At 40.9% G+C, this 23076-nt stretch overlaps 2 protein-coding genes across 8 annotated transcripts in view; one reads left to right on the top strand and one right to left on the bottom strand.

Annotated features, from left to right (window-relative positions):
- The window catches only part of LOC129840678 (deoxynucleotidyltransferase terminal-interacting protein 1-like), a 41550-nt gene extending 21311 nt beyond the window's left edge, over positions 1 to 20239 (bottom strand). The window contains exons 1-11 of one of the 7 annotated variants that reach the window (XM_055908748.1): positions 19824 to 20239; positions 14225 to 14349; positions 13891 to 14124; positions 13494 to 13636; positions 11451 to 11679; positions 9268 to 9286; positions 8154 to 8235; positions 7505 to 7604; positions 7133 to 7295; positions 3704 to 3802; positions 3196 to 3512 (exon numbers count right to left, since the gene is read on the bottom strand). The gene's annotated coding sequence lies outside the window, so the exon portion shown is untranslated. The other 6 variants (XM_055908737.1, XM_055908756.1, XM_055908771.1 and 3 more) reach the window with 6 other exon arrangements.
- Positions 19379 to 23076, top strand: part of LOC129840668 (phospholipid transfer protein-like) — a 43278-nt gene continuing 39580 nt past the window's right edge. The window contains exon 1 of the mRNA XM_055908715.1: positions 19379 to 19509. The gene's annotated coding sequence lies outside the window, so the exon portion shown is untranslated. The remainder of the gene's footprint in view (positions 19510 to 23076) is intronic.

Raw genomic sequence — 23076 nt, 5'->3', positions numbered from 1 at the left:
GTTGATGTGTGCAGAGGGTTCCTGGTTCGCGCGAGGGGACGGACTAAAGTATTACTGTTACATGTAGAACGATTTTATTTAACTAGGCAAGTCAGTTAAGAACAAATTCTTATTTACAATGACGGCCTGCCAAACCCTAACGACGCTGGACCAATTGTGCGCCACCATATGGGACTCCCAATCACGGCTGGTTGTGATAGAGCCAGGAATCGAACCAGGGTCTGTAGTGACGCCTCTAGCACTGAGAAGCAGTGCCTTAGACCGCTGTACCACTCGGAAGGAAAACCATTAATTTAATCAGTTTTAGAATAAGGCTGTAACAAACAAAATGTGGAAAAAGTAAAGGGGTCTGAATACTTAACAAATGCACTGTAAGAGGAATGGAAAAACTATGGAAAAATGTATCTAATATTTTAAAGTCTGTGAGAGCTGTTCAAATTATGGTTCAAAGCCCAAAACATGTGGTGTCAGAAGATAAGTAAGCATCTTGAAGAGAGCTTGAAAACTTACTACGGTGTTCTAGTTTATTAGAGATCCAAATAACATACATGGTTTGACACATTTTACTGGGAGCAAATGTGATTCGGCGCATTTCTATACTAGTTCCAATGGACAGATCATGTAACAACATTGATAATTTACTCAGAGGGAACTAGGAAAATGAATGAATTCAGCATTTACATTCTCCTGATTCTTGCCCATAGGAATCACATTGAGACATTTTATGGTATTAGATGCTCTACAGACAATAAATGACCATAAGGGTAAACCGATAGGGATACATTAATGTATTCATACATCCTTTATGTAAAAAGTCTATGAACTGATTAAAGAATACAAATATATCTTATGATTTAAGGTGTCAGAAATGTAATGCAAAAAATTCCAAACATAAAATATGCTCTTACCAGAACAAAAAAAGAGAATTATAAAAATAAAACTCAAGTAGTAATTTTGCTGGTTACACCTTAAGCATTACTAATGCAATCATACACACTACTTTTACATACAATATAGATATTTATTTTAATAAAACTTTGGTTTAGTTTAAAACAATTTATATGCAATAAACTATAATACATAAAACAGATTTCTTAAATCATGTTAAATTAACTAAAATAAAAAAATCATGGATAAACAGACAGCACAATTATTATTTTTGCTATCAGAGTTCAATACAACTGTAGTGGAGAAAAATAACATACTTCATACCAATTTTCGGTACAATATCTACACTTTGTTTTGCTGGTGACAGAAACATACTAGGATCAGGGTATGTGACTGTCGCTCGACGCTCAAATTACGAAGAATGAATGGCTAGAGTTTGTCTTCAGGTTCTTGGGCACGATGCCAGACTTGCTGCAGTAAGTATTATGTTCAAAGAGCAAGACAACCATCATACATTTGCAACAGCATAAACAGAACCTTGCCTTAACCTCCAGCCCCATGCCTAATTACTTTTCTATAAAAACCAAAATCCTAAGTATATACAAATGGGGCAAAGGCAAGTGAAGAGTTCTAGTAAGAAACGTATGCCTAAAACCATTGTACAAGCATTCAGGCTATAGATAAGAATATATGCGGAGATGGCATAGTAGTGCGTGAGGATCATAGTTTACAAGGACAGAGACAATGTCATATAATGAGGAATTGTATAATAAACATTTATCTTATTTTTTATACATTTATTCTCTCGGCTAGATGACTGAGGCCGAGGTGAGTCGCTTTGGCTGCATCCCTAATGGCACCGTATTCCCTATATAGTGCAAAGGGAATATAGTGCCATGTGGGATGCATCTGAGACCTTCTGTTTTGCCATTTAAAAATGTACATTCATTGTGCTGCCCAGTGATGCGTTCTAATGTCATACTGGTGTACATATAAAAATAATGATTGGAGGGATTAAAAACAGCATAACTATTCTATGTTTCCATGCCATACCACGCACTACAATGTGAAAATAACGCAACCATGTTTAACACAATCACAGAATTTCCCAAAATTATGTTTAACGAGGGTATAATTTACATCGGGTATTATTTCATTTAGTACTTTACCATATTTTAGAGACGCGGACAGGGTTATAAGCAAAGGGACATACTGTATTTTGCTCAACAAGCCAGTTCAACAAATTTTGTCAGTTGTTTTGGATTTACACATAGCGCAGGGGGAAAGGCATAGTAATTCAGCTGTTGCTCGAGCCAATGCTTAACATATTGCCATTGTAAGATGTATTAATGGCCTGTATTTGCATTTATTGATAATTATTTTTTACAAAATTCCTCTAACTGCAGATATGGAAATGGTGTATCGACTTGGCCGATATGGAACTACTACTCTGTGGTATGTGTGACCTGCATAAAAATAGTCCACAAAGAAATGCAATGTCTTCAAAGTCCTCAATCTCTCTCATTCAGTACTCTGAGGGTTTCCCAAACTCGGTCCTGGGGCCCACCCTGGGTGCCCGTTTTGTTTTTTCCCCTAGCACTACACAGCTGATTTAAAACATCATCATGCTTTGATTATTTGAATCACTGTGTACTGCTAGGGCAAAAACCGAGCTTGGGAAACCCTGCTCTAACTTACTGATGACCGTCCTATGTACAATGATTGCCTCTAAACTATTTGTAGGCTTAAGGGGGTTAGAAACATAGCTGCCTTATCACCCAATGACACATCTCCTTTCTGTACCTATTAAGGGATAGAGAGGATTTGGACAAACAAGACAAAAAACTTTTCCAAGGACTCACTTTTCAATTCCACACGTCAAAACCGACAACCAAGTCCTGCTGTCCGGGAGCAGATTAAAATGTATGTTCCAAATGGCACCCTATTCTCAGGGTGCCATTTTGGACGCACTCTACAGCAAAAGGTCAATGAACAAGGAATAGAATTACTCAATAATAACTGACAATGACAGCAACAATGATGGAAAAATAAATCCTAGTAAACCGCTACCACTAGCTACATTGATAAAAAGCAACGAGAGATACTATAGTAAATAACGACCAGAATCATAAAAACCTAGTAGAACTAATATTAAATAGGCGAGGCAGAGAAAGTAAACCTATTTTAGGGGAGAGGCCCTCCTTCGTAGGCTACCCAAGCGCCCGAGTAGTCCCGGGCCAAATCCTCACCCCACACTCTCTCAGCACCAGTTGTAGGGTCCCCATCCCCAAAACACACATTACTCACCCATGTCCCCTCCCCGGCTTTTAAAGGCTGGCTGCCTCGGAAGGTGGTGTAGTATTTTCCAGAGGACTACAAGAACTACTGCTGTTTTCCTGGCTAGCGGGTGATGTGTCCAAACTGGCTGATCACTCAGGTGCCGTCTTGGCGGCAGTAGAGTCTTTGTTGCCCGACACCCCCGCACTGGCTGGGGAGGGCATAGTGGGCACAGAGGAGGTGGAGGAGGGAACTGGGGAGCCCAATGCTCCCACTTGGTGAAGCCGGCGTCATTCTGCAGGAAGATGACCACCGTGCCGTGAACTGCCTTGTAGTACATCTCCTCCCTGAGAGAGGAAGTGAGAAAGATATTTAAACTCCCTTCATACAGTGCAATTAGACTGCAACTATGCTAGTGTTCTATTCAGGGTGCATCCGGGAGAGTCCTTTTCGAAAGGGTACTTGGGCAGTTCCAAGTATAAAATGTGACTCATTTACCCAGCACAGGACAAAGATTTAAGATCAAAGGCCTGATTACCTGCATGTCCACCAATGTTGTTTACATGTTGAAATGTCCCCGCGGTCTGTCTTACATAGGGAAAACCCGTCGAAGCCTTAAGACCCGGATCAGTCAGCACTGCAGCAATATACAGACAGGTGAGACAAAAAATCTGGTTGATTTAAAAATATATATATAAGTTGGACATCCTATTAGTTCTGAGATACATTGGAATAGAAATGGTGATGATGTCACGCACGGGAGGGAAAATAGAGGCAACTTCTTCAAAGGGCGTGCTAATTGAATAATGTTACACACACTCAAAAGTTGACACCTCATTAAAGGGTTTTCTTTATTTTTACATTGTAAAATAATAGTGAAGACATCAACACTGTGACATAACACATCATGTAGTAAAAAAAAAAGTGTTAAGGTTATTCAAAGTAGCCACCCTTTGCCTTGATGACATCTTTACACACTCTTGGCATTCTCTCAACCAGCTTCATGAGGAATGCTTTAACAACATTCTTGAAGGAGTTCCCATATGCTGAGCACTTGTTGGCTGCTTTTCCTTCACTCTGCGGTCCAACTCATCCCAAACCATATCAATTGGCTTGAGGTCGGGTGATTGTGAAGGCCAAGTCATCTTATGCAACACTCCATCACTCTACTTGGTCAAATAGCCTTTACACAGCCTGGGGATGTGTTTTGGGATACTGCCCTGTTGAAAAACCAAATGATAGTCCCTCTAAGCGCAAACCAGATGGGATGGCGTATCGCTGCAGAATGGTGTGGTAGCCATGCTGGTTAAGTGTGCTTTACATTCGAAATAAAATCACAGACAGTGTCACCAGCAAAGCACTCCCACACCACCTCCTCCATGCTTCAAGGTGGGAACCACACATGCAGAGATCATCCGTTCACCCACTCTGCGTCTCACAAGGACACAGTGGTTGGAATCAAAAATCTCACATTTGGACAGACCAAAAGGAGATTTCCACCATTCTAATGTCCATTGCTCTTGTTTCTTGGCCCAAATAAGTATCTTCTTATTATCGGTGTCCTTTAGTAGTGGTTTCTTTGCAGCAATTCAACCATGAAGGCCTGATTCTGAGTCTCCTCTGAACAGTTGATGTTGAGGTGTCTGTTACTTGAACTCTGTGAAGCATTTATTTGGACTGCAATCTGAGGCTGGTAACTCTAATGAACTTATCCTTTGCAGCAGAGGTAATGCAGGGTCTTCATTTCCTGTGGCGGTCCTCATGAGCACCAGTTTCATCATAGCGCTTGATGGTTTTTGCAACTGCATTTGAAGAAACTTTCAAATTTCTTGACATTTTCCAGATTGACTGACCTTCATGTCTTAAAGTACTAATGGATTGTTGTTTCTCTTCGCTTATTTTTATTTTTATTTAACCGTTATTTTACCAGGTAAGTTGACTGAGAACACGTTCTCATTTGCAGCAACGACCTGGGGAATAGTTACAGGGGAGAGGAGGGGGATGAATGAGCCAATTGTAAACTGGGGATTATTAGGTGACCATGATGGTTTGAGGGCCAGATTGGGAATTTAGCCAGGACACCGGGGTTAACACCCCTACTCTTACGATAAGTGCCATGGGATCTTTAATGACCTCAGAGAGTCAGGACACCCGTTTAACGTCCCATCCGAAAGACGGCACCCTACACAGTGTCCCCAATCACTGCCCAGGGGCATTGGGATATTTTTTAGACCAGAGGAAAGAGTGCCTCCTACTGGCCCTCCAACACCACTTCAGTGCATCTCCTCCTCATGGACTGCACCATATTGGCCAATTCTTGCTGTGAGATGTTACCCCATTCTTCCACCAAGGCACCTGCAAGTTCCCGGATATTTCTGGTTGGAATGGCTCTAGCCCTCACCCTCCAATCTAACAGGTCCCAGACGTGCTCAATGGGATTGAGATCCAAGCTCTTTGCTGCAATGGCTCACATTCCTGTCTTGCAGGAAATCACGCACAGAACTTGCAGTATGGATGGTGGCATTGTCATGCTGGAAGGTCATGTCAGGATGAGCCTGCAGGGAGGGTACCACATGAGGGAGGAGGATGTCTTTCCTGTAACGCACAGTGTTGAGATTGCCTGCAATGACAATAAGCTCAGTCCGATGATGCTGTGACATGACGGACCCTCCACCTCCAAATCGATCCCGCTCCAGAGTACAGGTCTTGGTGTAACGCTCATTCCTTCGACGATAAACACAAATCCGACCATCACCCCTGGTGTAACAAAACCGCCAGTCCTGCCTGGTCCAGCGACGGTGGTTTTGTGCCCATAAGCAACATTGTTGCCGGTGATGTCTGGTGAGGACCTGCCTTACAACAGGCCTACAAGCCCTCAGTCCAGCGTCTCTCAGCCTATTGCGGACAGTCTGAGCACTGATGGAGGGATTTTGCATTCCTGGTGTAACTCGGGCAGTTGTTCAGTCTGCTTTCCAACCGACACCAGGTGTGGAAATTTTTTAGATACTTACCCAGAAAGACTGTAAATCGCTACCAGAGGTGATTCTAACATGTATGGACTCAGGGGTATGAATACTTATGTAAATGAGATTTCTGTATATATATTTATTCATTTATTTTCCCCCACTAAATTGGCAAAATCTTCCAAAAACATGTTTTCCCTTTGTCATTATGGGTTATTGTGTGTAGATGGGTCAGCATTTATTTATTTAATCCATTTGGATTTCAGGCTGTAGCAACAAAATATAAAGAGGTATGAGCACATTCTGAAGGCACTGATTGTTTAAAGCAAAATTATCGCTGATGGTGAAACTAAACAATCAAACTAAAATCTATTGTATGCCCCGTTCAGCAGGTTTAGCTAGATGAGAGTTGAGTCTCTGGTAATTTACCTATATTCCGGTAAAACAAGATATTCAACATCGCATAGATAACAATAACCTAGCAAATTATATAGGTTGTCACTCAACTAATAAAACATAATATCAAGGAAGCCATTTTAGCATTTGAATGTTGAAGGTGCCGTGCAGATGTGAAAGATCAGGAACAGGGGCATTCCTCATATTAGCCAGCGTGCGAAGCCGGGCACAGTGCCCAGTTTTACTAGTCTACTGATATTGCCTGGGGTTGTTTAGCATGCAAAATGAATTGTAAATTAATGACTGTCAATGCAGTTCGATACTGAAGGAGGACGTATCAGTTTTCAGAAAAGATTAAAGGTAAAAAAATGGAAAATGAACCAAAATAATGTAGTGAACAGGCGATTCGTAACGTTTTAATCTTTTTTCTGACAGGCGAATACTACATTTGGATCAGTTTGGGGTCCGCGGACCAATGCACTTGTATAGGTGAATCGAAATAGGTGAATCAAAATATCATGTCACAGAGACCGTGGGTGGGGATAAATGGATGGCGTCTAGCCTAGTGTGCAGAGTCTAAGGCGATTTAGCTAGCTAGCACGTCTCACCCGTGATGTTGCAGTCCTTCAGCAAGGTCTGGTGAGCCTGGCGAATACGTCGCACGTACTCTACTGAGATGTGGTAGATCTTTGAACAAATTCCCTCCACAGAGTCTTTGGCTACTGCCGTTACATGGGGACCACACTGTTTCCGCAAGTGCTCCAGACGATCCTGAGGGAAAAACTTGTTTTAGGATCCGCTTTTCAACAGATACATGTCAGTGTACTTTCCATTGAGGTGAATTTATACAGCAATGGATACATTTTTTTTGCCACAAACATACAGTTCACCACACTTCTAAACCACACAATCTACTACTCAACTACACATGAGTACACACACACACAAACTCTACTCCTTGACCACACACACACACATACCATGTAGTCTTCTTTACTGGCTGAGAGGTCTCTCCGTAGCCAGTTCACGGTGTCCTCCGCATTCCATTTCACAACCTTCCGGCTGTCTGGTGTGGCGTTTCTAACAGGACATAAAACACACCGGTCATTCTCCAAGCAAGACAAAGCATTTCAAACCAAAGAGACACTCAACGAGCCCAATCAATCTCCCATTTAAATGCTTTCTTTTCTCTTCAGTTTTTCTCCAATCTATCCAAGCTACCACTCAGTCAAGACAGTTGGAGAAAGAGAAGGGACGGTTTTGGTTTAGTATTAGAGTGCAAACCCAGAAGCTGCGGGTTTCTGCTTCAGGTCTATAAAAGCTTTCTATGTAGGATGCCGAAATACTGAGACATTGTGTTGCTTTTTATGTTATGAGCTGAATCTTGCAGTCAAAGCGGTGGTCTTAAAAAATGCTGAGACATCACTTGAGTTATATAACTTCTCGGCCATATAGAGTACATTCTAAATTGTCAAGGGGCTTTATGTAGCGGTGTGCCAGAACATATTAGTGGCTCGAATTCTTTAAGACAGCTTCTATAACGTCATACTTGGGAGCGACATCAAAGAATATCAGGCCATATAAAAAGGGAATTGTAAAAATTAATTCTAGTGTGCCAGAAACACCTACCTCGAGTCAATCTTTTTTTGGCAGCTTCAGCGTATTTGAATAAGAGCTTCCGGCCTCCTCTTTGTACTTGATGCGGGACAACCTGGCATAAGAAATGACAAAATAGTAGTAAATGAAAAAGTGTTGAGAGGAGCCACTGTTGTCCAAATTAACCATACATTGAATGAATTGCTAAGACGACATTTCACATGCAACAAAATTGCACCAGCCTGACGCACTCATTTTTCACTAGCTCCTTGTGCAACATCAGACAACGGAATTTACTGTATTGAATCAAGCCATGCAGACGTTAATTAAAGAATATACACTGCTCAAAAAAATAAAGGGAACTCTTAAACAACACAATGTAACTCCAAGTCAATCACACTTCTGAGAAATCAAACTGTCCACTTAGGAAGCAACACTGATGGACAATAAATTTCACATGCTGTTGTGCAAATGGAATAGACAAAAGGTGGAAATTATAGGCAATTAGCAAGACACCCCCAATAAAGGAGTGATTCTGCAGGTGGTGACCACAGACCACTTCTCAGTTCCTATGCTTCCTGGCTTATGTTTTGGTCACTTTTGAATGCTGGCGGCGGTGCTTTCACTCTAGTGGTTGCATGAGACGGAGTCTACAACCCACACAAGTGGCTCAGGTAGTGCAGTTCATCCAGGATGGCACATCAATGCGAGCTGTGGCAAAAAGGTTTGCTGTGTCTGTCAACGTAGTGTCCAGAGCATGGAGGCGCTACCAGGAGACAGGCCAGTACATCAGGAGACGTGGAGGAGGCCGTAGGAGGGCAAAAACCCAGCAGCAGGACCGCTACCTCCGCCTTTGTGCAAGGAGGTGCACTGCCAGAGCCCTGCAAAATGACCTCCAGCAGGCCACAAAGTGCATGCCTATGCCAAATAATTAGTTTATAAAATGATATGAGCTGAAATACATTTTCCTTTATTAGGAACGGCAAGCCAGACAAAATTAAATGTGCTTATTTATATAATGAATGAGTTCGGGGGGCAAAAATTATTAAATAGTCAAGCATTAAACCTCTTACTAAAAGCATCAGTCATACAAAAGTTATACTTAAACCAAAACTAGTTCTCCAGTAGATTAGTAAGAAAAGCTCACCCATTGTTCAAAAAATTGCCTTTATAAGGGAAATAAAGGAAATCCATATTACAACCTCACTTTCAGTCAATTGATAATGGAACCATTTTCAAAATATCGCCCTTTCTAAAAACAACCCATACAAAGCTGGTTGCAATTCCAGTTTCATCCCGAGAAAAGACAGAACAAGTAACAAATATTAAGGTTAAACTCAAACATTGGATTAAATTATATTATGAATAGGAAAGGCGGAGTTGTCACGTGTAGTTAACAAAAATATATGGAAATGTTTGCTCTATCCGAAATTACAACTAACTGACTGCAGCCTTACCTAACATATACATACAGTTGAAGTCAAATGTACATACACCTTAGCCAAATACATTTAAACTCAGTGTTTCACAATTCCTGACATTTAATCCAAGTAAAAATTCCCTGTCTTAGGTCAGTTAGGATCACCACTTTATTTTAAGAATGTGAAATGTAAGAATAATAGCAGAAATAATTATTTATTTCAGCATTTATTTATTTCATCACATTCCCAGTGGGTCAGAACCTTACATACACTCAATTAGTATTTGCTACCATTGCACTTAAATTGTTTAACTTTGGTCAAACATTTCAGATAGCCTTCCACAAGCTTCCCACAATAAGTAGGGTGAATTTTGGCCCATTCCTCCTGACAGAGCTGCTGTAACTGAGTCAGGTTTGTAGGCCTCCTTGCTCGCACACTGTTTTTCAGTTCTGCCCACAAATTTTCTATGGGATTGAGATCAGGGCTTTGTGATGGCCACTCCAAAACCTTGACTCTGTTGGCCTTAAGCCATTTTGACACAACTTTGGAATTATGCTTGGGGTCATTGTCCATTTGGAAGACCCATTTGCGACCAAGCTTTAACTTCCTGACTGACGTCTTGAAATGTTGCTCAATATATCCACATACATTTCTTTTCTCATGATGCTATCGATTTTGTGAAGTGCACCAGTCCCTCCTGTGCAGTTACAAACCATAGTCTGGCTTTATGGCGGTTTTGGAGCAGTGGCTTCTTCCTTGCTGAGCGGCCTTTCAGGTTATGTTGATATAGGACTCGCTTCACTGTGGAAAGCTATACTTTTGTTCCCGTTTCCTCCAGCATCTTCACAAAGTCCTTTGCTGTTGTTCTGGGATTGATTTGCACTTTTCGCACCAAAGTACGTTCATCTCTAGGAGACAGAACGCATCTCCTTCCTGAGCAGTATGACGGCTGCGTGGTCCCATGGTGTTTATACTTGCGTACTATTGTTTGTACAGATGAACGTGGTACCTTCAGGCGTTTGGAAATTATTCCCAAGGATGAACCAGACTTGTGGAGGTCTACAATTGTTTTTGAGGTCTTGGCTGATTTCTTTTGATTTTACCATGATATCAAGCAAAGAGGTACTGAGTTTGAAGGTAGCCCTTGAAATACATCCACAAGTACACCTCCAATTGACTCAAAAGATGTCAATTAGCCTATCAGAAGCTTCTAAAGCCATGACATTTTCTGGAATTTTCCAAGCTGTTTAAAGGCACAGTCAACTTAGTGTATATAAACTTCTGACCCACTGGAATAGTGACAGTGAATTATAAGTGAAATAATCTGTCTGTAAACAAGTAGATGTCCTAACTGACTTGCCAAAACTATAGTTTGATAACAAGAAATTTGTGGAGTGGTTGAAAAACTAGTTTAAATGACTAACCTAAGTATATGTAAACTTCCGACTTCAACTGTATCTTAGTAGATGACTTCATGCACCGTTTGCTGTGTGGAAGCAGAGAGAACGGTGTATGGCTTGGGTGGCTGGAGTCTTTAATGATTTTCCGTAAACTTCTGACTTCAACTGTCCTTGTTCAGCAGATGCTATTGCGGGTGTAGTGAAATGATTGTGTTTCTAGCGCCAACAGTGCAGTAATATCTAACAATACACACAATCTAAAGTAAAGGAATTAAAATATGTCAGAGCGGCATAGACTAAGATACAGTAGAATAGAATATACATATGAGATGAGTAATGCAAAATATGTAAACATTATTAAAGTGACTAGTGTTCCATTATTAAAGTGGCCAGTGATTGCAAGTCTATGTATATAGGGCAGCAGCCTCTAATGTGCTATTTAACAGTCTGGCCTTGCAATAGAGACTGCAAACAGCTCTCGATCCCAGCTTTGATGCACATGTACTGACCTCGCCTTCTGGATGATAGCGGGGTGAACAGGCAGTGGCTTGGGTGGTTGTTGTCCTTGATGATCTTTTTGGCCTTCCTGTGACATCGGGTGCTGTAGGTGTCCTGGAGGGCAGGTAGTTTGTCCCCGATGATGCGTTGGGCAGACCGCACAGGGTGATTCTGGAGAGTCCTGCGGTTGTGGGCGGTGCAGTTGCCGTACCAGGCGGTGATACCTGCTCTCACCTGCATCTGTAAAAGTTTGTGAGGATTTTAGGTGACAAGACAAGTTTCTTCATTCAGTCGCTGATGCGCTTTTTCACCACACTACCTGTGTGGGTGGACCATTTCAGTTTGTCAGTGATGTGTACGCCAAGGAACTTAAAACTAACCATCTTTTCCACTGCGGTCCCGTCGATGTGGAATGGGGGGGGGGGGGGGGGTCCACAATCATCTCCTTTGTATGTTGACGTTGAGTGAGAGGTTATTTTCCTGGCAACACACTCCCAGGGCCCTCACCTCCTCCCTGTAGGCGGTCTCGTCATTGTTGGTAATCAGGCCGGAGTACATGGCTGAGCACGCATCCTTAAGGGGCCCCAGTGTTGAGGATCAGCAAAGTAGAGGTGTTTTTTTTCCTAACTCACCACCTGGGGGTGGCCAGTCACGAAGTCCAGGACCCAGTTTCACAGGGCGGGTTTCAGACCCAGGGACTCAAGCTTAACGATGAGCTTGGAGGGTACTATGGTGTTGAATGCCAAATTTTTTGGCAAAAACTATGCATGGCCATCATATTTCTAATGTTTAGGTCTATCATAGAAAGAATGTAGCCAGTTACATTTCTTAATGAAGATATATGAAAGATATGCAAGATGAAAATCTGGATACCGTCCTAATTGAAAGTATAGGAAGTGGGGGGGTTTTCCCACCATGACCGGTAATCCGAGTTAACCCAACTTTTTATTTTACCACTACATCACTGGCTACAGGTAGGCTTATTTGAAGTTCATGGTAATATGCCTACACATTGCAGCATAGTCTAGTAAAAATTGACCATCCCGTTTTTCCCGGGACAGTTTCATCCCCATTTCAGGCTACCAAAAAGGTAACTTTCTCAGGAAGATGTATCAATTAATGTAGGCCTAATCAATAGCCACCGCTGAATGTCATTTGGCACACTTTTTGGTGTTTTGTAACAGATGTCCATTTCCATTCATCAAATGGCACGAGTATACATGCATTGCACTTTTTGGATTATTTTGGAGTGGACGAACATGCACAGGTAGCCTACGCTTTGAAGCTATTTGTCTGACCATCAGATGAAAGCATCATGACTGGTGGTGTTCATGACACATTAAAAGGCAATACATTTTTACCGTTAAATTAAGTCTTTATTATTATGTCCATAAAAATGTGTTATGTCACGGTGTAATTCGCACTGACTGTAGTGTACTACAGGCTACACAAATATTTATAGAAACACAAGCAGTTGTGACAAAACTACTTCCTCAGGTAGTGTTCTACATAACAAAGGGCCAGTTTTTCTTCCTAGCTCTATAATAAAAATCATGGCCAATGTAGAATCACCATCGAAATAGCTTTAAACCCAGGATTACTAAACTTTGAGAGGCAGGTTAGCTTTTTTCGTCATTAATCTTGTTCTGGAGGGAGCTCTGCAGAGTGGTCACTAGCTGGTACAGCCACAAAGTCATACGATCTGACTTTAAACCTAACAACACTGCTAACCCTAATGCCTAAACTTAAATTAAAACAAAAATGTTGGTTTTCATGAATTTTTACATTATAGCCAATTTTGACATTGCAGTTGGCCCATCAAGCGGGGAAAACTTTTTTTTTGTGCTCAGTTCTGCCTTAAGGACAACACATCCCAATAATCGTCAACCTGCGTCCGAGAAACCGTACCAAAAACTGGCAAATGAGCTGTTGGGATGAAGATCTGAGTCCATACACCATGGCATTTTAATTTGCATTTTTATCAGTTGAAATGGACATGGGGCGATGGGATGTCTACATTTCGATTCCAGTGACTGATGTGTGGCTGTACTCACATGGTGGGACGGTATAGGGCCGATGCCGGCTGACCTGGCTTGTCCTCTGTGCCTGTGGTAGAGTTCCACGGCTTTGCCCTGGGGGTAATGGGTGAGACGGGCACTGTGGGGGTCGTTGGGGTTACAGGTATACCAATCTCAACCTGTCAATGACACAGTCACATATTGGATTAGGGTGACAGAGGAAATATTCCAATTTAAAAACAGTTTAAAACAATCTAAAGAGACAAGGGGCACACCATATTCTGTTTAAACATTCATTCCCTGCTGTCAAATGTAAGAGACATTAGTAGATAAGCTCACAAAACAAAAATCACTGGTATAGAAGCATGAAAATTGTCACACTTGTATAATTTTGCGGCATTGACTAAGAAACGTGTCCTGCTCAATGACTCACCTTGGGCCTCTTGAAGCTGTTAAGACCACCCTGGGCGGCCTCCTCCGACAGGCGTCTCTTGCGCTGCCCATTGCCCACGCCGGCGACACCTGCCCCTTCCACCGAGGCAGCATTCAAACCCAGCAGGTCGGACTACAAAGACGGGAACAAACAGGGCAGCTGCCGCCGCTAGAAAACCGCTGGAGAAGAGTGATGTTGATAACGTTCAGACCAAGTTCCATCAAGAGACAGTTTCTGGAAAAAAGAGAGCGTGAGGTACTAAGAAAATAAATAAAGAGAACATTTATTTTTCCCTCTGTCCCACATCAAGAAGCTATAACCATTTTGCACTCACAATGACATCATGCTGCCCCAGGACTGGCATCTCCCACATCCACTGATTGGTGAAGCGGTTGAACCAGTGGGGCCGATTCGCCCGCTCGCTCCGGCATTTCGACCAGCCGGCCTGGACGAGCTCGTCTGCACGGGAAAGGTGTCAGAAAGGTCAAATCTATCTCCAGTCTGGTTCTTCTCACTTGTAAGTAGCAAGTCAAACATAGACAAAGCCGGTATCCTTTCCTTCCTAAGCACTGATCTTAAGCCTCATGTATACCCTACGTATATGCCTTCAGAAAGTATTCACGCCCCTTGACATTTTCCACATTATGTTGTGTTACAGCCTGTATTCGAAATGGATTACAATTGGATTTTTTTTGTCACTGGCCTACACACAATACCCAAAAATGTCAAAGTGGATTTATGTTGGGGCGAAATCTTGCACATAGCCTTCACCATGCGCCACCACTTTAAGAGCGCATCAGCAGTCAGAAAGGAGGAAATAAAGATTGCTCTTCCGGCTATCTGGGAGGGAGCTCTCAGGTTGGCGCGGCAGTTTGATCAGGGTGTGCAATTCTGCAGAAGTCTTGCTTATTGTCAGCGTGCCGAGTTTGTAAAGTGTTTAACTCGATCGTCGGTGTTAGCGCTCTAGATCGTGGTTATCTTTTGGGACCGCACCAGTTATTGATCGCATGGATTAGTAGCAACATTGTTGCAAAGCTTTGACATACAAACAAACAAAAACCATCAGACAGACAGCTGTTAACTTCAGGCTTGCCGTTGCACTAACTTCTTATGGCTGCAGGGGGCGTATTGAAAAACTGGAAAATATGTGCACATTTTCAAACGGCCTCTTAATCAATTTTTGCTCTTACAATATGCATATTACTACTACTATTGGATAGAAAACAGTCTCTAGTTTCTAAAAACGTTTGAATTATTTCTCTAAGTGGAACAGAAATATTTTTACAGCCCATTTCCTATCCGGAAGTGAGTTTTCCAAAATCGATGTCTCTCTTCAAGACCTTGTCTATAAAAGGGCATGTCACTTAGGACTGTAGAAACACGTCATACGCCTTCCACTGGGTGTCATGCGGAAGTGAGAGCAGAAAGGACTTGAATATCTCGTCCAGGGACTGAACACAACCTCTTGGAGTGAGACTTGCACACTTTATTTATTTTTCTGGGCGCGAAGTAGAACCTGGACTCGGCTCCTGGAAAACGCTCGTTAAAGGTGAATATGATCTCTGGCTTCGATATTATTTGATACATGTCACAAAATCATCCTAAAGTATGTTTTTTCAATATAGTTTAATTATATTATTGAAATTTATTCGTGACTTTAGACGTGATGCTTTGGAAGAATTGTTTGAAGAAGGAGAGGTTAGCGCCGCACGGCCAGTGTGCTTGCTAATTCAAGAGGGAAATAGTTCGTTCTGGATCCCAAACAAAGACTGTACTGGACAATGGACCCCTTTACAACATTCTGATGGAAGATCAACAAAGATAAGGACCCAATTTGGGATGCTTTTTCATATATCTGTCGAACTGTGCTATGCTACCATTTGACTAGAATCAATGCTGCCGTGTGCTAGCTAATGTAGTAAGCTAATATAACGATATATTGTGTTTTCGCTGTAAAACACTTCAAAAATCGGAAATATTGGCTCTATTCACACGATCTTTGTCTTTCATTAGCTATCCACCATATATTTTTCTGAAATGTTTTATGATGTGTAATTAGTAGTTGACGTTGGTGTCTGTATTTTCTCTGGCTACTCCTGTGCGATTTCAGACTGTAGCTATGATGGGAGCAGTCATGTAAAACTGATTTATAGCTAAAATATGCACATTTTTTGAACAAAACATAGATTTATTGTGTAACATGTTATAGGACTGTCATCCGAGGTAGTTTTCTCTAGGTTATTTAGGTTGGTTCTAGGTTAGTTAGGTTGGCTTGTGCATGCTACTTGCATCCTACTTGTGCTGTGAAAAATGTCTGTCTTTTTTATTTGGTGGTGAGCTAACATAAATATATGTGGTGTTTTCTCTGTAAAACATTTAAAAAATCGGACATGTTGGCTGGATTGACAAGATGTTTATCTTTCAAATGCTGTATTGGACTTGTTAATGTGTGAAAGTTAAATATTTAAAAAAAAATAGATTTTGAATTTCGCGCCCTGCACCTGAGCTGGATGTTGTCATAAGTGTACCGGCGTCAGGCTGCAGCCATAACAGGCTAAGACCCCTCTCTCTCCCCCTCTATCGTTCCAGTGCTTTACACTGCAGCAGACTGTTTTTACTCCAATGCGCTTCCCTTTGATGTTCAGTGTCGCTGGACTATTATTGCCCTGGCAAAAGTATTTGGGTTTACATTGTAGCTAAACGGGAGGTTGCTTGCAAGTTTATGGTGTATTGCTCTTTGAACTGTATTGATGTGGGGTGATACTATTGACATGTGGCCAAGATGATTTTGGACATTTTAAGGCCTTTGTTTGGTCTATGAACACCCCCCAAATTCATATCCTCTATACACTCCTCCACTGGGAGATAATATAGGTTATTGCAAATCCTCTAATGTTGATGACTGGGTTCTTTCTTGTAAATTGTTTCTATGAAGTTGCCGTTAAATTGCTCAGCCATTATTATTGTATGAGGTAATATTGGTTGGGTTACCCCTGTGCTGTGATGTGTTTTATATGGTGTCTCATCTTTTCTCTCCACAGGCTATCTGGCAAACAGACTACACTCTAGGCAGTCTCTTCTGCTGATGTGGGTGGGTCTGGTAGTGGTACTCGATCCTACTCTTTTCCTTTCGGCAGGGTAAATACTTGTCTGGCGCCCAAACAAAATCTTTATCTTTACCCCTCTCTAACACCGCTACAATGTTTTTCAAATTAATAAAAAATGAAAAGCTGAAACGTCTTGAGTCAATAAGGACTCAAACACTTTGTTATGGGAACCCTAAATAAGTTCAGGAGTAAAAATGTGCTTAACAAGTCACAAAATAAGTTGCATGGAATTTCAAACACAGATTCAACCACAAAGGGAGGTTTTCCAATGCCTCACAAAGAAGGGCACCCATTGGTAGATTGGGTTAAAAAAAATATTTAAAAGCAGACATTAAATTTCCCTTTGAGCATGGTGAAGTTATGAATTACTCTTTGGATGGTGTATCAATACACACAGTTATTACAAAGATACAGGCATCCTTCTTAAATCAGTTGCCGGAGAGGAAGGAAACCCCTCAAGGATTTCACGAGGCCAATGGTGATTTTAAAACCGTGACGAAGTGTAATGGCTGCGATGGGAGAAAATTGAGTATGGATCAAGACTGTAGTTGCTCCACAATACTAACCTAATTGACAGAGTGAAAAGAAGGAACCCTGTACATAATACAAATATTCTAAAACATGCATCCTATTTGCAACAAGGCACTAAAGTAATACTGCAAAGAAAATGTGGCAAAACAATTAACTTCTTGTCCTGAATACAAAGTGTTATGTTTGGGGCAAATCCAATACAACACATTAGAGAACCACTCTCCATATTTTCATGCATAGTGGTGACTGCATCATGTTATGGGTATGCTTGTAATCATTAAGGACTGGGGAGTTTTTCAGGATAAAAAAGAAATGGAATAGAGCTAAGCACAGGCAAAATCCTCGAGGAAATCTTGGTTCAGTGTGCTTTCCACCAGAACTGGGAGACGAATTTACCTTTCAGCAGGACAATAACCTAAAACACAAGGTCAAATCTACACTGGCGTTGCTTACCAAGAAGACAGTGGCCGAGTTACAGTTTTGACTTAAATCTACTTGAAAATCTATGGCAAGACCATGCTTCTACACCTGCATTGCTTGCTGTTTGGGTTTTAGGCTGAGTTTCTGTACAGCACTTTGTGACGTCAGCTGATGTAAGAAGGGCTTTATAAATACATTTGATTGATAACAATGGGGTTTAATACTTAATGACTCAAGACATTTCAGCTTTTCATTTTTTACTAATTTGTGAGAAAAAAAAGAAAACAATTCCACTTCGACATTTTGGGGTAGTGTGACCAGTGACCAAAACAAATGTCAATTGAATCTATTGTAATGAAACAGCAGGGAGCAGGTCTCGAACCCTCGACCTCTTTTGCGGCACTATCGACTGTGCCGCAAAAGCATGCTCGAGCGGCAGAGTCGATTTGCGCGCTTATAAACCCAGGGTCGTTACACTATTAATTGTATTATGTTCATTACTTTTCCTTGTATTGAACCTATATTTAACTAGGCAAGTCAGTTTAAGAACAAAATCGTATTTATAATGACGGCCTACAACGCTGTTCGCCGTTTTTGCTAGCATATGATGGGTGTCACCGGTTTGCAGGTCTCGAGGCAAGATTTGGTGTAGTCCTGTAAATTGGGCCCTGGGGTCACAAACACCATCATACCTTTACACTCTCTTCACCAGAAGCGCCACTGCTTTCAGTAAGTAGCATGGCCTCCTTTTCCTCTTCCTTTCCATTACAGACCATTCAGTTTCTTGACCATATCCTCAGAACGATCGTCCATATTGATCGCATTACAGCACTTATGTTGCTTCTCCAACCGCCGCATCCTCACTAGCCTACTCGCCGCCATCACAGCGTTCCAAGGATTTTCGCTTGGCCATATCATTTAATTGTGGTTACTATTCAACAAGCAAGACCTCTTGATCGTCCTGACAATTCTGCTGTTATAGTCTGGAGTGAATGGTAGCCTACTAGTGGTAATCATTCAATGAATGAATGATAGAACTCATTCATCCAGACCCGTAGCGAGCGCACAAGAGTAATTAGCCAGACTAGTACTTCTAGAGGGGTAACAGTAGTTTGATAGATTATGCTGTACTTCCACAATGTGTTATTGGCAACAGTGCACCGGCATTATCTGCGTCGTCAACTCCCTCCGAACGAGCAGAGTGATACCAGCAGTGGGGATTACGATAGTTTAACTTCACCATCTACCTTAACATGAATGTATGTATAAAACATGTAGCTAGATAGTTAACTGTCTAGCTATACCTATGCATTTTAGTACCTAGTGTTTCATTATTAATTTTATGTCCTTTTGATTAGCATAACACTTCAAATTGACATCTTGCAGATGCGTTTATCTTTATCGTACATAAATTAGCAAAAGGACACGCATGCGCCTGCTACACCGCCCGAAAACAAACACGAAGGAGGGGAGAACATCTGGTAGCTGCGCTACACAATAAAAGGCAATGGCAGCATCTTGGAACCCAAGTAAGGGATACGTGGAAAACAGATAAAATACGGTAGGATACTGTACGAAATGGGGTTATTGGTACATATAAATGACGAGAATTAGTAAGGGTACCAGGTATATGCTGTCAAAATAGGCGTATCTGAACCCCTTTTACTTGAAACACATACAAATATGTAGGCGCGCACTTTGGTTGAGACAAGATGGCGCGCGATACCGAGTCATAGCAACCCTTGCAGACAATATTGTTTGTTTATTTCGTGCTTTGACAATGCGTGTACATTTTGAGTGGATCATATGATACCCTGCATGTTCCGCCACCTGCCCATGGCCTTCCTATAGCACTAATGTGGTTATTCCCCTTACCTTATAGAGGTTTGTTGGGAACCTTGTATAGCCTTTGCTCTATTCAATCCGGACCTGCCTCTCCACCTTCTCCGCCATCTTGTATCGGGGACTCGGGCCTTGGTATTGCGCACGCGCCAGTTTAGTCCTCGTTTTAGGCAATATTTGTCATTGAGAAGTAGCCATATGTAGAAGGGCATTTGTTGCTGAATCTTAGTAGCTAGTTCTTCAGAACTTTCTAATGAAAGTAGTCATGCAAAAACACATTTGCGAACTCGTCTGAACTATTTAACCAGTAATACTCCGATGGCATGGTTGGGATTACGAAATAAATCGAATTATATTCACTTTTGTGTAGTTTTGTTTTGTGCCTACATTTTCAATTGATACAACCCATTATTAGTGACATGCTCAGTAGTCTATGTATTTATTATAATGTTAGAAGATGTTGCATTATGCCTATGTGATGATACCATGTCAACCAGATGTACTCATGTCTTTATGTTGACTAATAAATTAATAACTAAGACTAATAAATCAATTAATGTTGATATTCTGTCTCTTTCTTTGTATTGTTCCATTTTGTGTGCACTGAATGTTAAATATTCTAAACTGTATAACATATTTTGGTTATTTGTCAAATAAAAGTTGCAGTCCTGGTAATAGGCTAAAGGAATTTCAGACATTTCTAAAAAAATAAATAATCTATACCATCTGTTCCCTGCACATGATCTCAAGAAATTGCTTTTTATTGCTGTGATTACTGTGCCTCGGGTGTGACTGGGTTGTTTGAAATGTGCATGCCAACAGTGGGGTGTAATCATTAGTCCAAATGGTTGTAAAACCGAACAACTAAAATGAGAGTTTCAATTGAACAAACATCTGGCGGTGTACGGATGTTCTGTTCTACTATGGCCATTAAAATGATTAAACATGATGAACATATTACTTCTGGCCCCTTTTGAGCACATTGTAATTCACCCGTTCAATTTCATGCGGTAGCCTACACTTGATGCAGAACCCCATTTAGCTCATTTTAAATATCCTCCCACTTCTCAGAATGGCTGTTTTATGTTAAAATATACATAAAAGAAGTGAGATGAGCCATCATTGTGGTGAGGAGCTGGGAACCATTAGGATCTGTTTGCTCCAGAGACTTAAATGGCAACAGCTTAACACTGAACCAACCCTGCCCCCGTGGCTCCCAATTTGTTCAGCATTCCTGTACAGTTCAGTTGTCTGTGCAACAACTTGACGGCATAAAAGTGACCTAAATCGACATGGCATACACCAACTTACCTAACATTGCACCAGGTCAATAAAACTGGTAAAAATATATGATATAGGCCTCCAATGGCAACCTTATTGGGAAATTCTCACTGTCTTAAGAGTATGCTACAATTATAACATACTACTGGTTTAGCCCAATCTATCCAATGGTTGGTACTAGCCAGTTTTTGTATTTTATTATGGACAGCCTTGCAAAAAGAAAAGCTATCTGCAAACTGGGCCCTTCAAGGATGTTTCAGGTCATGAAAATGAATCATAATTTGGGATTTTGCATATACACTTGCATGTATTCTAAAATTGGTATGATGTCTGATTATATTCACTGCTCAAGCAAAATTAGGGAAATGAGGGATGTGAGTAAAAGAGATTAAGATGATGTAGACCGCTGGTTCTCAATCCTGGCCCTGGGGACCCAAAGGGATGCACATTTTTGTTTTTGCCCTAGCACTACACAGCTGATTCAAATGATCAACTCATCAAAAGGCTTTTAGGATTTGAATCAGGTGTGTAGTGCTAGGGCTAAAACAAAAATGTCCACCCCTTTTGGTCCCCAGGACCAGGATTGAGAACCACTGATGTAAACAGACCAGGCAGAGGACAAATACTTTTCTGTGCCATCTCCACAATGGCACAAGCAAAGGTGAGTGGGTGTTTGACTTTCAGGTATAGTTGAATGTGTTTATTAAATTAAAGTTAGAAACTAATATCCTGCTAAGATTCATGCTGAGATGCTGCACAGAATTTATTTTTCCAGACTGGTTTGGATTTGTGTTTTATGATGTGGGATAATACAACAGAGTGAACTATAGGAAGGCTTCGCCCAATTAGAGGTTTACCAAACGGGTTGTTACCATTATCAATTCAAAAGGTATTAAGTGGATGTGGAAAATGCTGTTTATGTAGTCAGTTTAAGCGGTCTGTATTTAAATCCCGTGTTTACTGTAATTATGTTAGAGCATATCACTTGGATGAATTCCAACACTGAGATTAGAGATTTGATCAAATCTCAATACATTCTTCTGTTTCAACTTGGTGTGTGTGACAATGTAAGTTAAAGCTTAATTGATGAGGACACCTTTCAGTGGAATTTAAGGTGCTGTGTTTTAGTAATGATAAAATGATAACTTTGAGATAGATGTTGAAAGTAGGAAAAAAGACTGATCACATGAAAATAATGATCAACGACGGCAGTATTGCAGCTCATCTTCACTCAATGAAAGTAATACTTTGACCAGCAAATTTTAGGCCCTGGGGTCCTAAAATTAAGTCATGCCTATTGAAATAGCACCTGAGGCTATGACAATTTTTTATGTAGAGATGTAGCAGGTGCTGAATCAGTCAGCTCTGACTTGCTCTGCATAATATCTTATTTCTGAGATCAAGTGAGGAAACTTGATGCAAAGCCTCAACACGCATAACATCACTAGTTTGCTAGTTACTTGACTGGTATCGAGCAGGGTTGTGGTCAATTCGGAATTTCTCAATTTAATTCCATTGAACCATTGCATTTGAGTTGGCCCCACCCCACAAGAAGCAGAATTTGAATGGAAGGAAACATTATTTAATTCAAACCAATTCAACTGAGACATGAAACATATCATTAATTTGACAAATATTTTATCAGATTTGTATCTGCCAATTAATGCAAAGCATACACATACCATTTCAAATATTAAATATTTCTAACAGTTTTTTTCATTGTCATGAGATCATTGTTCCCTTTCATACTCCAGTTTTTGATCTAATGCATTCTGGGAAACTTATATTTCCTGATATTTAAAACATTAAGGGAATTATAAATTATTATAGACAACCCACAATATGTTCTTAGAATAGGCCACTGTAAAACATGTCACTGTAGGGATTTAATGTAGTTTTAGGAGAATGTTTTTAAAATTAAATATTTCAACCATACGTTACATGGAATTGGTATCCATACATGATGTCATAATAAGCATTTGTATAGTGATGTGTAGAATAAATA

Source organism: Salvelinus fontinalis, chromosome 3 (assembly GCF_029448725.1).
Source record: "Salvelinus fontinalis isolate EN_2023a chromosome 3, ASM2944872v1, whole genome shotgun sequence".
Classification (NCBI taxonomy): domain Eukaryota; kingdom Metazoa; phylum Chordata; class Actinopteri; order Salmoniformes; family Salmonidae; genus Salvelinus; species Salvelinus fontinalis.
The sequence above is the reverse complement of the archived record's forward strand: the minus strand, read 5'-3'. Positions and strand labels throughout refer to the sequence as shown.